Raw genomic sequence first — 10333 nt, 5'->3', positions numbered from 1 at the left:
GAACAGGAGATAGGTACGTATTACCACCAATGGTGGACCTGCCCTAAAGTTAAATACCATTGGAACTTAATCGAGAAGTGGTTAAAAGAAATAGTACAAGAGGAAATAGAAAAGACACCAGAATTCTTTTTATTAGGAATTCCTACTCAGAAGTACAAAAAAGAAACCCAATATCTACTAATACATATTCTAACAGCTCCCAGGTAGCCTATGCTCAAAGATGGAAAGATACCGAAATTCCAAGAGAAGAAGAAATAATAAATAAAATCACTGACTGTGCTGAAATGGACATGATAACAAGGCAGTTAATGGGACAAGAAGAATTTGACTATTACAAAATTTGGTATAAGTTCTATGAGTAGCTGGATAAAAGAATGCTATTGTAAATATTGTAACGTATATCAGATGGTACAAAACTATGTGAACTTTTGTAAATAGTCATTAGTGATAGTTTATACTTTTTTCTTCCTTTCACTATTTCTTTTTATTACCTTTTCTTGATATGATCTACAAGACTTGCATTTAAATTTCTTAGACTTCTGAAAAGTACGGAGCAGCTTGGGTTACTTTTTTTATGTTATGTGTTTTTGTATGTGTCTTTGTCTTGTTTTGGAATTAAAAATCATTTTTTAAAAAAGGAACAGTATCTATGGCAGAAGAAAGTAATGTCCCTCATTTGACATTTGTATAGCAATTTAGCTTTACCTTTCCAGTAAAATATATACCACAAGATGGTGCTGTGACTATTGTTCAGCCCCATTTTTGTCACTAAAAAGTAGTCTTGATATTTTTGGAATTTTCATACCTTCAGGTAGTAGTATATATGTTTATATCTGACATAGTGAGTCGATTGTGGTAAAACCAGCAATACATACCCAGCGGAATGGCCTTCTGCTGGCATCAATAGCAACAGGTAACCCCTTTGTAATATGAAGGGGGAAGAAACCCCTCAATAATTAAATTATAGTAAACGAGTAGCAGAAAATAATAATAATAATAATAATAATAATAATAATTATTATTATTATTATTATTATTTAGATTTGTATGCCGCCCCTCTCTGAAGACTCACCTCACTTTGGAAGACTTAAGAGTGATCTGATTGCTCTTAAGTCAGACACGAGCCATTAAAATACAATCACAGTGTTCAGTCATATTGATTGTTGATGTGACTTAATAGCAGACATGTTCTGGGAATTTCACTTAACTGTATAATTCAACAGTTTTCAAGGAACAGAAATAAGCAGCACAATCATCTGAAATGTCAACATTTTACAAATAATACTTTATTTATTCGATCAATATATTAACTGCTTCAATCAATGAAGCAACTATAGTAAGTGAACTATGAGGAACAGAAAGTAAAAAGAAAAATGCAGTACAGTAATATAAAACAGCAGGAATTCGATATTAGAGATATTGATGTAAAAAGAGTTGACAAGAATCAAATTTCAGAGGCCTGTATGGTCAGGCCCATATGGACTACATAAACAATGCATAAGCAAAAAGTAATTCGAAACCAAGACAACTAAAAAAAAAAAGCTAACCCTGTAAATGTTACAAGAATGTCATGCATTCTTGGCTTTACAGATTCCTAACACCAATCTGAATCTCATCTTCATTCCAATAAGCATCAGAATAATTAATTAAAATAATAACATAATCCCCATTTAATACAGAGCTTAAGATGGTTCCCTAATTTGAAATTTCGTCTAACTCTTTTTTAGTACAATCTTAAGAAATCCAAACCCTAATTCTAAATCAGTCGCACCAATAAAGTATATACATGAGTATTTAAACCTTAACCCATTATCTTAACTGTTGTGGTTAGCTCTGGCCCAGCTCCTGCCCCAAGGAATGTGCAGGTGGATGTGGGGGAAACATCCACAAGCCGCAGGCCTGTTTTGCTCCCGATGGAGTCTGCCGGCGAAGCCTCCTCTGTCCAAGGAAGCGTGAGTGACAGGGAAGAGGGGGGTTGGCAGACAGCCCAGGAGGAGATCAATCATATGTATCATCCTTGGATTCTGAACAAGAATTAATGATACATCCACGCATGCGTAGAGTGATGCATAGGAGACAGCCACTGAAGGATTATTACAAGAGAAAATGAGGCCACCTGTGGTTGGGTGGGGCTGCTGTAATTAGTGCTACAGATAAAAAGCATCGTGCTGGTTTAGCCTTGTGGCAGTTTATCTCATTCAGTTTCGTCAAGATCGTGGGTTTTGTGCTGTTCAAGATTGTGTGTGGACTCTCTGGACTTTAGAATTGGACTCAATTTCCCAGTTATTGGGTGAGCAATTGGATTGTATTTAACTTGTGCCTCGTGTGTACCAGAAAATCCCTTTGACATTTAAAAAGGGAGCTGTTTCTGTTTTTCTGTTTATAAAAACTTTTGGGTTTTCCTTTTATCGTGTGGTGTGTGTCTTCCTGGATTAATTACTCTGTAATTACCGGCGGTTGAAACATGCCGGCAGAACACTTAACCCAGTAGGGAAGGCTGCCACTCATGTACCCCTGTTCACCGTCCTTTAGTTGTGGGATTGTGGTTATATATTTGAGTGGTTTCAACTTGACATTCTGCTGACAATGAAGTACAGTACTCTTTTCCTCTTCTGGGTATGTAATGCAACTAATCAATTGTCAACCTTGATCATTTTCTGAAAATTGTGTCTTGTCTACACGTTGGTGGTTTTGTTGGTTTTGCAATTTAACGATCCCTCAATTTAAATTCATTAGCTATGTGCTTCCTCAGGAAATGATATTCCTTGATTGAGTAATGCTGAATATTAACTGCAAATGGCAACACATGAATAGTTTTATTAGTGCCTGGAGGTTTCTACAGATTTTTCAAATAATTTATAGCGGTGTCTAAACCAAATCAAATGATCTGAAAGCAACAGCAAATTATTACAGAGATAAACAACTGCTTACATTGACATTGTAACTACTAATAGTTACAATTGAATGCAGTTAGTTTTGTTGCCATTGGGACTTATAAAAAGTTTTGTCTGTGCCCCTAGGTTCACTTGCAAAGGTAAGACTCTGATGAGTAAGATAGGTGAAAGTTTCCACCCCCAAATCTATTGCACCTGCTTTGAGATGAATAGAGCTAATTTATCCTCAGATAAAGCAGAACAAAAGTCAATTGTAAGCAGAATTGCACTTATTTTTATTGGTTCCTTGAATCTCTGGTACTATTTCATTTTTCTGATTTTCCAATCATGTTTGCTATTGATCTGGCACTAAGAATATATAATTGGCATTTGGGAAAGGAATCCAAACATTCCAGATCTGAGAAATGTCTGTATAGGAATAATAACAACATAGTCCCAGTCCAATAATGAAATCTTCACAAATGTTTTACCAAGCAAAACAAAGCAAAACAAAACAAAAAGTTTGCTGTCACATGTGGCAATATATGTGCTTGGCACTATTATTAGGTGCTTATTTCCTGCGGTTTCTAACAGTTTTCTAGGGTGCAGGCAGCGGTGGGCTATGAGCCAGAACACTAAATTGCGCTTGCCACGGCGGCTCGTAAGTTCTTGTGGGGCCAGTGTGATTTTGCTGCTGCACCTGTGGAGATAGCAAAATCGTGCATGGAGCCGCAGGTGCGCCCGTGTTTCGGTGAGAGGTTTTATTGCTTCCGTGCATGCTGAAACACGGGCTCACCTGCGGCTCCATGCATGATTTTGCTACCTGCATAGGTGCAGCAGCAAAATCGCGCTGGCCTTGTCAGCAATGGAAGAAGATAGTGAAGGTCAAGTAGGGAGTAGGCAGAGGTAGATAGTGGTGATGAAATGCAAGGATAAGCCGCCAAGAGCATAGTTCCCTCTAAGCTGAGCAGTGAGCAATCGCTCACTTAAAAATAATCATCAACTCAGAGTTTTTCAAACCTGCCCAGAAGCCGAGAGGGAAAGAGTGAGAGAGAAGGAGAAAGAGGAAGAGAGGAAGAGAGAGAAACAGATAGAAAAAAGAGAGGAAGGAAAAGAGAAAGAAAAAGAATGGGAGTAAGGAAGAGAGAAAGAAAATCAAAATCTAGTTTGAAACTAGCTCAACTATTTAAGTGGCATTTAGATATTGATAGAGTTGCCCTATTATGAGCTCACTGTTATAGACACACAGTACAGTATTTTATTTTGAAATTATCTGAGGCAAAACAGGGTGGGTTATTTGTTTGTTTGTTTATTTATTTATTTATTTAATATTTCTGTGCCGCCCAGTCCCGAAGGGACTGCCGCTCAGACACTATACTTTTCCGCCCACCCCCCCCAAAAAATTAGAGGGAACACTGGCCAAGAGTCCTTCGGGAGTTGAGCGGCATATAAATAAAATAAAATAATAAAATAATCAGGTGAGGGGAATTGAAGCAGAGTCCAGCATGACAAGGCCAAAAAAGTTCTGGCTTAATGATTGATCATAACTTAGAACCAGAACTTATGAGCCGCCGCGGCAAGCGCAATTTAGCATTCCGGCTCATAGCCCACCGCTGGGTGCAGGACACGAGATATGCAAATACTGCAGGTTCCAGAAGGCCTTTCAAGAATTTTGGGTAGTTTTACATGAATACCATCTGCAAGTTCTGCCTCCTTCCTTCAGATCAGTACAAACTGTAATTATAGATGGTGCTCAAAACCTTCTCAAAAATACCTTTTATGGCTACTGCAAAACTTGAAAGCTCCATAAGCACATAGGGCCAAGCCCAGAGAACACATATTTCATTATTAAAAATAACATCACATCAGAGAATGGAGAACTCTATTGGACAGGTATGTTGTCTTCTCCATCAATTACAAAAGAAGAGAATCAGGTGACTTCATTTTCTCTGTAATCATGTACATTTAAAAAAATTAAATATATTTCATAAATTATATTTATTTCATTTTCAACTGTGATCGTTACCGTTGGTTGAAATACAAAAATGTTGACCTGTTTAACCATACAAAGTTTAAGCGACAAACTAGGTCCTTCTGGTTTTGAATTGTGGCATTTACATGTTTCCGCCTCCTTGCCTAATTCTGTATGTAAAAGGGAAAAGCATGTGTCCATGAGTAGAGTCACCCTGAAAAAAACAGATGGTGGCAGTGTCATATGTAGGTTGTTAAGATAGCATCTTTTCCCCGAAAATAGGAAAAGGAAAACAAATGCTATGGGAAAATTAAAAACACATATTTTGCAGAATAGAACAAACAAGTCGATTTTGAGGTTCATTTATACTATTTTTGTCTCAGAGTATATAGACCAAAACGATCTCCATATGTATCTCAGAGCCTGGATGAGCTCAAGGGTGATGCATAAATTAAGTGAGAAACATGGAATTGGTTGTTCATCCTGATGTCCATATAACATAACATTATGGTTATTGTCTGCTATAAAGGAATGGTACTAAGAACATTATGCATTTTTAAATGGTCTGGGGTGGTCTCTGATCTATTTTCAGTAAATCCACAGTATGGTTTTAATTAGGACAGGGTGTGGAGTTCCTATTGGTATTGGAATTTGAGCTTCATGATTCTCAGAAGACCTTCTCTTTTCTAAAGGATGAAGCAGGATCATGATAAAAAAATAATTTTTGGTTGGTTACCAAAGCCAACCTAAATTTAAGGGAGCATTAAACATTTCACTCCAAAGACATCAGAGTTACGGAAAAGGAAAAATTAAAGTCTTGGCTGTGGTTAAACCAACAAATCCTAATTCTGTCTTGGGAGGGAAGAAACTAGTATGAAACAATGGCTTTCAAACGTAAGTTTGTAGGGCAGTGATGGCGAACCTATGGCACGGGTGCCACAGGTGGCACTCAGAGCCATATCTGTTGGCACGCGAGCCGTTCCCCTAGCTTATCTCCAATGTGCATGTGTGTGCTGGCCAGCTGATTTTTGGCTGTTCTGTCGAGCTCTCTGGTAGAATCCTCCTGAAAATTCACAGATACAAATTTCAGACACACACACGTTTGAAAATTCAAAACAATGTTCTTTATAACGAAAATTCAAATAAACTAAGCACTCTTTTTGTATAGCAAAGAGCACTCCTCTCCAAGCAAACTGGTAATTTGTACAAGTCCCTTATCAGTTCTGCGATACTTAGCTTGCAGTTGTGAGGCAATTTACAGTCCTTCTTTCACAAAGTGAAACACACTTTGCTCTGGTTTAGTTTCAAAACACACAAAGGTCAAAGTCAGCAAGGCAGGCACGAAACACGACGATCAGATAATCCTCCACAATAGCCAAACCCACAGGCTGCTATTTATAGCAGCCTCACTAATTACCACAGCCCCACCCAACCACAGGTGGCCTCATTTTCTTTGATAATAATCTCTCAGTTGTTGCTGCCTATGCATCGCTCTCTGCATGCGTGGCTGTATCATTAACTCTTGTTCTGAATCCAAGGAGGAGCTAGATAATTGATCTCCTTCTGAGCTGTCTGCCACACTCTCCTCCCTATCACTCATGTCTTCTTGGTCAGAGGAGCCTTCATCAGCAGATTCCATCAGGAGCAAAACAGGCCTGCAGCATGTGGATGTCTCCCCCACATCCACAGTCCTTGGGGCAGGAGCTTTTGGCTCACACAGAGGCTCTGGGAGGGCATCTTTGGCTTCCAGAGAGCCTCCGGGAGGGTGGGGGAGGGCATTTTTACCCCCCCCTCGGCTCCAGGGAAGCCTTTGGAACCTGAGGAAAGCAAAATACGAGCCTACTGGGCCCACCAGAAATTGGGAAACAGGCCGTTTCTGGACTCCAGAGGACCACCTGGGGAGGAGGTGGGTGGGAGGAGTTGTTTTTGCCCTACCTGGGCATTGAATTATGAGTGTGGGCACTCACGCATGAACGATAACGCACACCCACGCTCTTTCGGCATCCGAGGGAAAAAAGGTTCGCCATCACTGTTGTAGTGCATGGAGGTGAGAGAAGAACTTACAATGAAGAGAGTAAAAGAAAAAAAAAGTGTTCAGAAAGCCTGCGTTGGGATGAGTGGAAAAGAAAAAGGCAATTCTGCTTTGGTATTAGTTCCCCAAAAGACAACCATCAGCACTACAGTTACAACTCATCCTTAAATCCTAGCATTACATTCCAGCATCATCCGATTCCAACATAACTAGTTACAAATATAGACAAATATATAAACAAAGAGTGGTGACTTATGTAGTCGTTAGAATGCATTATTGCAGACTAATTCTGCTGACTGCCAGCAGTTTGATTCTCACCATCTGAAGGTTGACTCAGTTTACAATTCTTCTGAGATCGGTAAAATAAGGACCCAGACTGTTGGGAGCAATATGCTAACCCTATAAAATGCTTAGAGAGGATCGTAAAGCAATGTGAAGTGGTATATAAGTCTAAGTACTACTGCTATTGCTACAAATCACTTATGTTGCAGTTGGCCAATCATTGAACTATCCCATTCAGTTCTTTGGTTGTTTTTCACTCTATGGAGGTAAAAAAAATTACTCCTTTTTCCTTCATTCTCACCCCATTTGTGCTCCAAATAGAGTGATACCTCGTCTTACAAACCCCTCGTCATACAAACTTTTTGAGATACAAACCCGGGGTTTAAGATTTTTTTGCCTCTTCTTCCACCTTACAAACCCAAGCTGCCGCCACTGGGATTCCCCGCCTCCGGACTTCTGTTGCCAGCAAAGTGCCCGTTTTTGCACTGCTGGGATTTACCTGAGGCTCCCCTGCATGGGAAACATCACCTCCAGAATTCCGTGTTTTTGCAGTGCTGCAGGGGAATCCCAGCAGGGGAATCCCAGCAGCGCAAAACGGGCGCTTCGCTGGCAACGGAAGTGCGGAGGTGCGGTTTCCCATGGAGGGGAGCCTCAGGGGAATCCCCGCAGCGCAAAAATGGGCACTTCGGCTGGCAAAAGGGGTGAGTTTTGGGCTTGCACGCATTAATCGCTTTTCCATTGATTCCTATGGGGAACATTGTTTCGTCTTACAAACTTTTCACCTTACAAACCTCATCCCGGAACCAATTAAGTTCGTAAGACGAGGTATCACTGTACATTTATTTAGCTGAAATGTTGTATTGTTGGTATTATTTTGCTAGACAAGAGACCTCTGAGCCTTTCCTCTGCTTCCAGTGAATGAGGAGGTACAGGAACCCACAACACTTTCCTCTAAAAGGTATTATTATGAGGGTAGAAAAAGCAGAGAAGAACCAAATTTTGCTCTAGTTTAGATGTCCAGATCAGCTTGATGCCAACACTACATTGATTTTCATATAGGCAGATCTTGGATGCACACTCCAAAAATTAGCACAGAAGGAAAAACACCCTATTAGCCAGAAGGCCAGCGTGTATAGTCATGCATGATTCCTGCACTGAAGACATTTAGGGTGGAAGAATAGCAGCAGAGAAATTTTGTTAAAAGAAACTTTAATCAAGAAGACATTTTTATAATAATTACAATGATTCAGAATATCAATAGCATATTTTTTTGCATCACATTGCCACTGTTTTCCTGTTATTATCAAAACCAAAGACTAAATTGTAATTTTTCTTGAAACAGTGCATTTGTTGCTTTGAAATATACCAATAGAAAAGATACTGCAATCTGGAGGGGCCAATCACATTGATTTCTCTTTATGAAAAGCTTAGCTTGTATAAAGCTCTTTCTCATACGATGTGAACTTCAAGATTCGTGGCAATACATGTATTCCACAATACGTAGCACTGCAGGAAAAAAAAACTCATTACTTTTCCTTGCTGGTTCAAAAATACAATGTTTGGACTTTCCTGTTGCCTCGGAGAAGAGTGAAGCCGTTCTTTTTTGCCTCCATTTTACAAATTCCTTTTCTATATAATCAAAATTGTTTACAACAATTTTAAAAGCCCCACCAGAATTTTGGATGCTGAACAAACTGCATTAGAATCATGCCTTTAATTTTAGCTGTGATTGGGTAGACTTGTTTATTCAGTAGCAAGAGAAATTTATTCTATCCATTTTTCCTGTTGAAGGCTATGGTTCTTGAACAGATTGAAGCTCATCTCTAAGTGAATTGCATCAATATGTATTTTAAAAAGATTCACTTCCCCCCCCCAAAAGTATATTTTATACATATGCATTCAAAAAAAAGTACATAGAAGCACATTATTCCTTCAGTACACATGCAAGTGGGATTCCATGTAAGAATTGAATCTGCTTTGGTGTTGTATAGGATAAATTGCTAACGCTGTGTGAATCAGAAAGATTCAAAGATTTGTGGCGCACACTGCACTGTTACAGAATAGATCCCTTTGAATGCACAAGGCATGCATGGAGGTTTTATACAATATTTTATAAGCAGCATGAATTTTTTGTTTTTGTTAAATATTGCCTTTTAATAAAAATGAGCACTTGTTACAAAAAATAAAACAAATATTGTCAAAACAGTATTGAAGCATCATCGATCAACTTATGGATTGCATTAGCAGACTCTCATTTGCAACACCAATACAACTTCAGTGGCATGGTTTTGTAACTGGAACATGTTTCTCAAAGAAAAAGGAAGGAAGATTGGAATAGCTTGCAAAACTTAGTACTGCACAGAGGAAAAATTAGCAATAGGATGTGGATAGTGGACATGGTGATGGTGATAATTAAGGTAGGTTGCATTATCAGTACGTTCTGGCCCAAAAAACACTTATAAAAAGTGTTTGTGATGGCCAGGTTTCTAGGTGATGTTAAAAGGTTTAATTTTAAATGGAGAAAATTTAAAAAGATTTTAAATTTTAAATGGAGAATTTCAGCTACAGTTAAGTGGAGCTTCCAAGAGCAGAACAACTGTGCTTCTGGTTATAGTTGCGGGTGGGCAAATGAAAGAAGGTTGCCATAACTATTTTGGAGATGTGGGCTTCCTAGCCACAATGAGAAAATTGGATACCAGGTGCAAAGGGTTTTTTTGTTTTAGGATTCACAGGAGAATCTTGTTTTAGTAGAAAAATATAAGAAAAATGCATATGATGCCTTACTATGGTAACAATTTCTAATTGGTGCCTGTTTAAAGGACTCCATCTTATTTTGTAAGATGCAGTGATAGTTTTCTCAAATAGCTGCACAGAATTATTTTAAAAGACATTCAAATGCAAGGGTCAGTGGGTCAGATTTCTCTAGAGCACGGGTGTCAAACTTGCCACGTCATGTTGCCGTCATGTGATATATCGCAACATTTTTCCCTTTGCAGAGCTGGATGGGCATGGCCTTCAGAGGATGCAGTTTGACACCCCTACCTAGAAAATCCATGTATGCAACATAAACATCAGTTCATATTTCATCTATAAATTTGATAGTCTTTAAGGTACCTAAGTTGTTTGTTCTGATTTGGTTAGTCATTGTAATTCATTTCTTGTTATTGGGAAACA

Source organism: Erythrolamprus reginae, chromosome 3, assembly GCF_031021105.1.
Source record: "Erythrolamprus reginae isolate rEryReg1 chromosome 3, rEryReg1.hap1, whole genome shotgun sequence".
NCBI classification, from domain to species: domain Eukaryota; kingdom Metazoa; phylum Chordata; class Lepidosauria; order Squamata; family Dipsadidae; genus Erythrolamprus; species Erythrolamprus reginae.
This window is presented reverse-complemented; position numbering follows the sequence as displayed.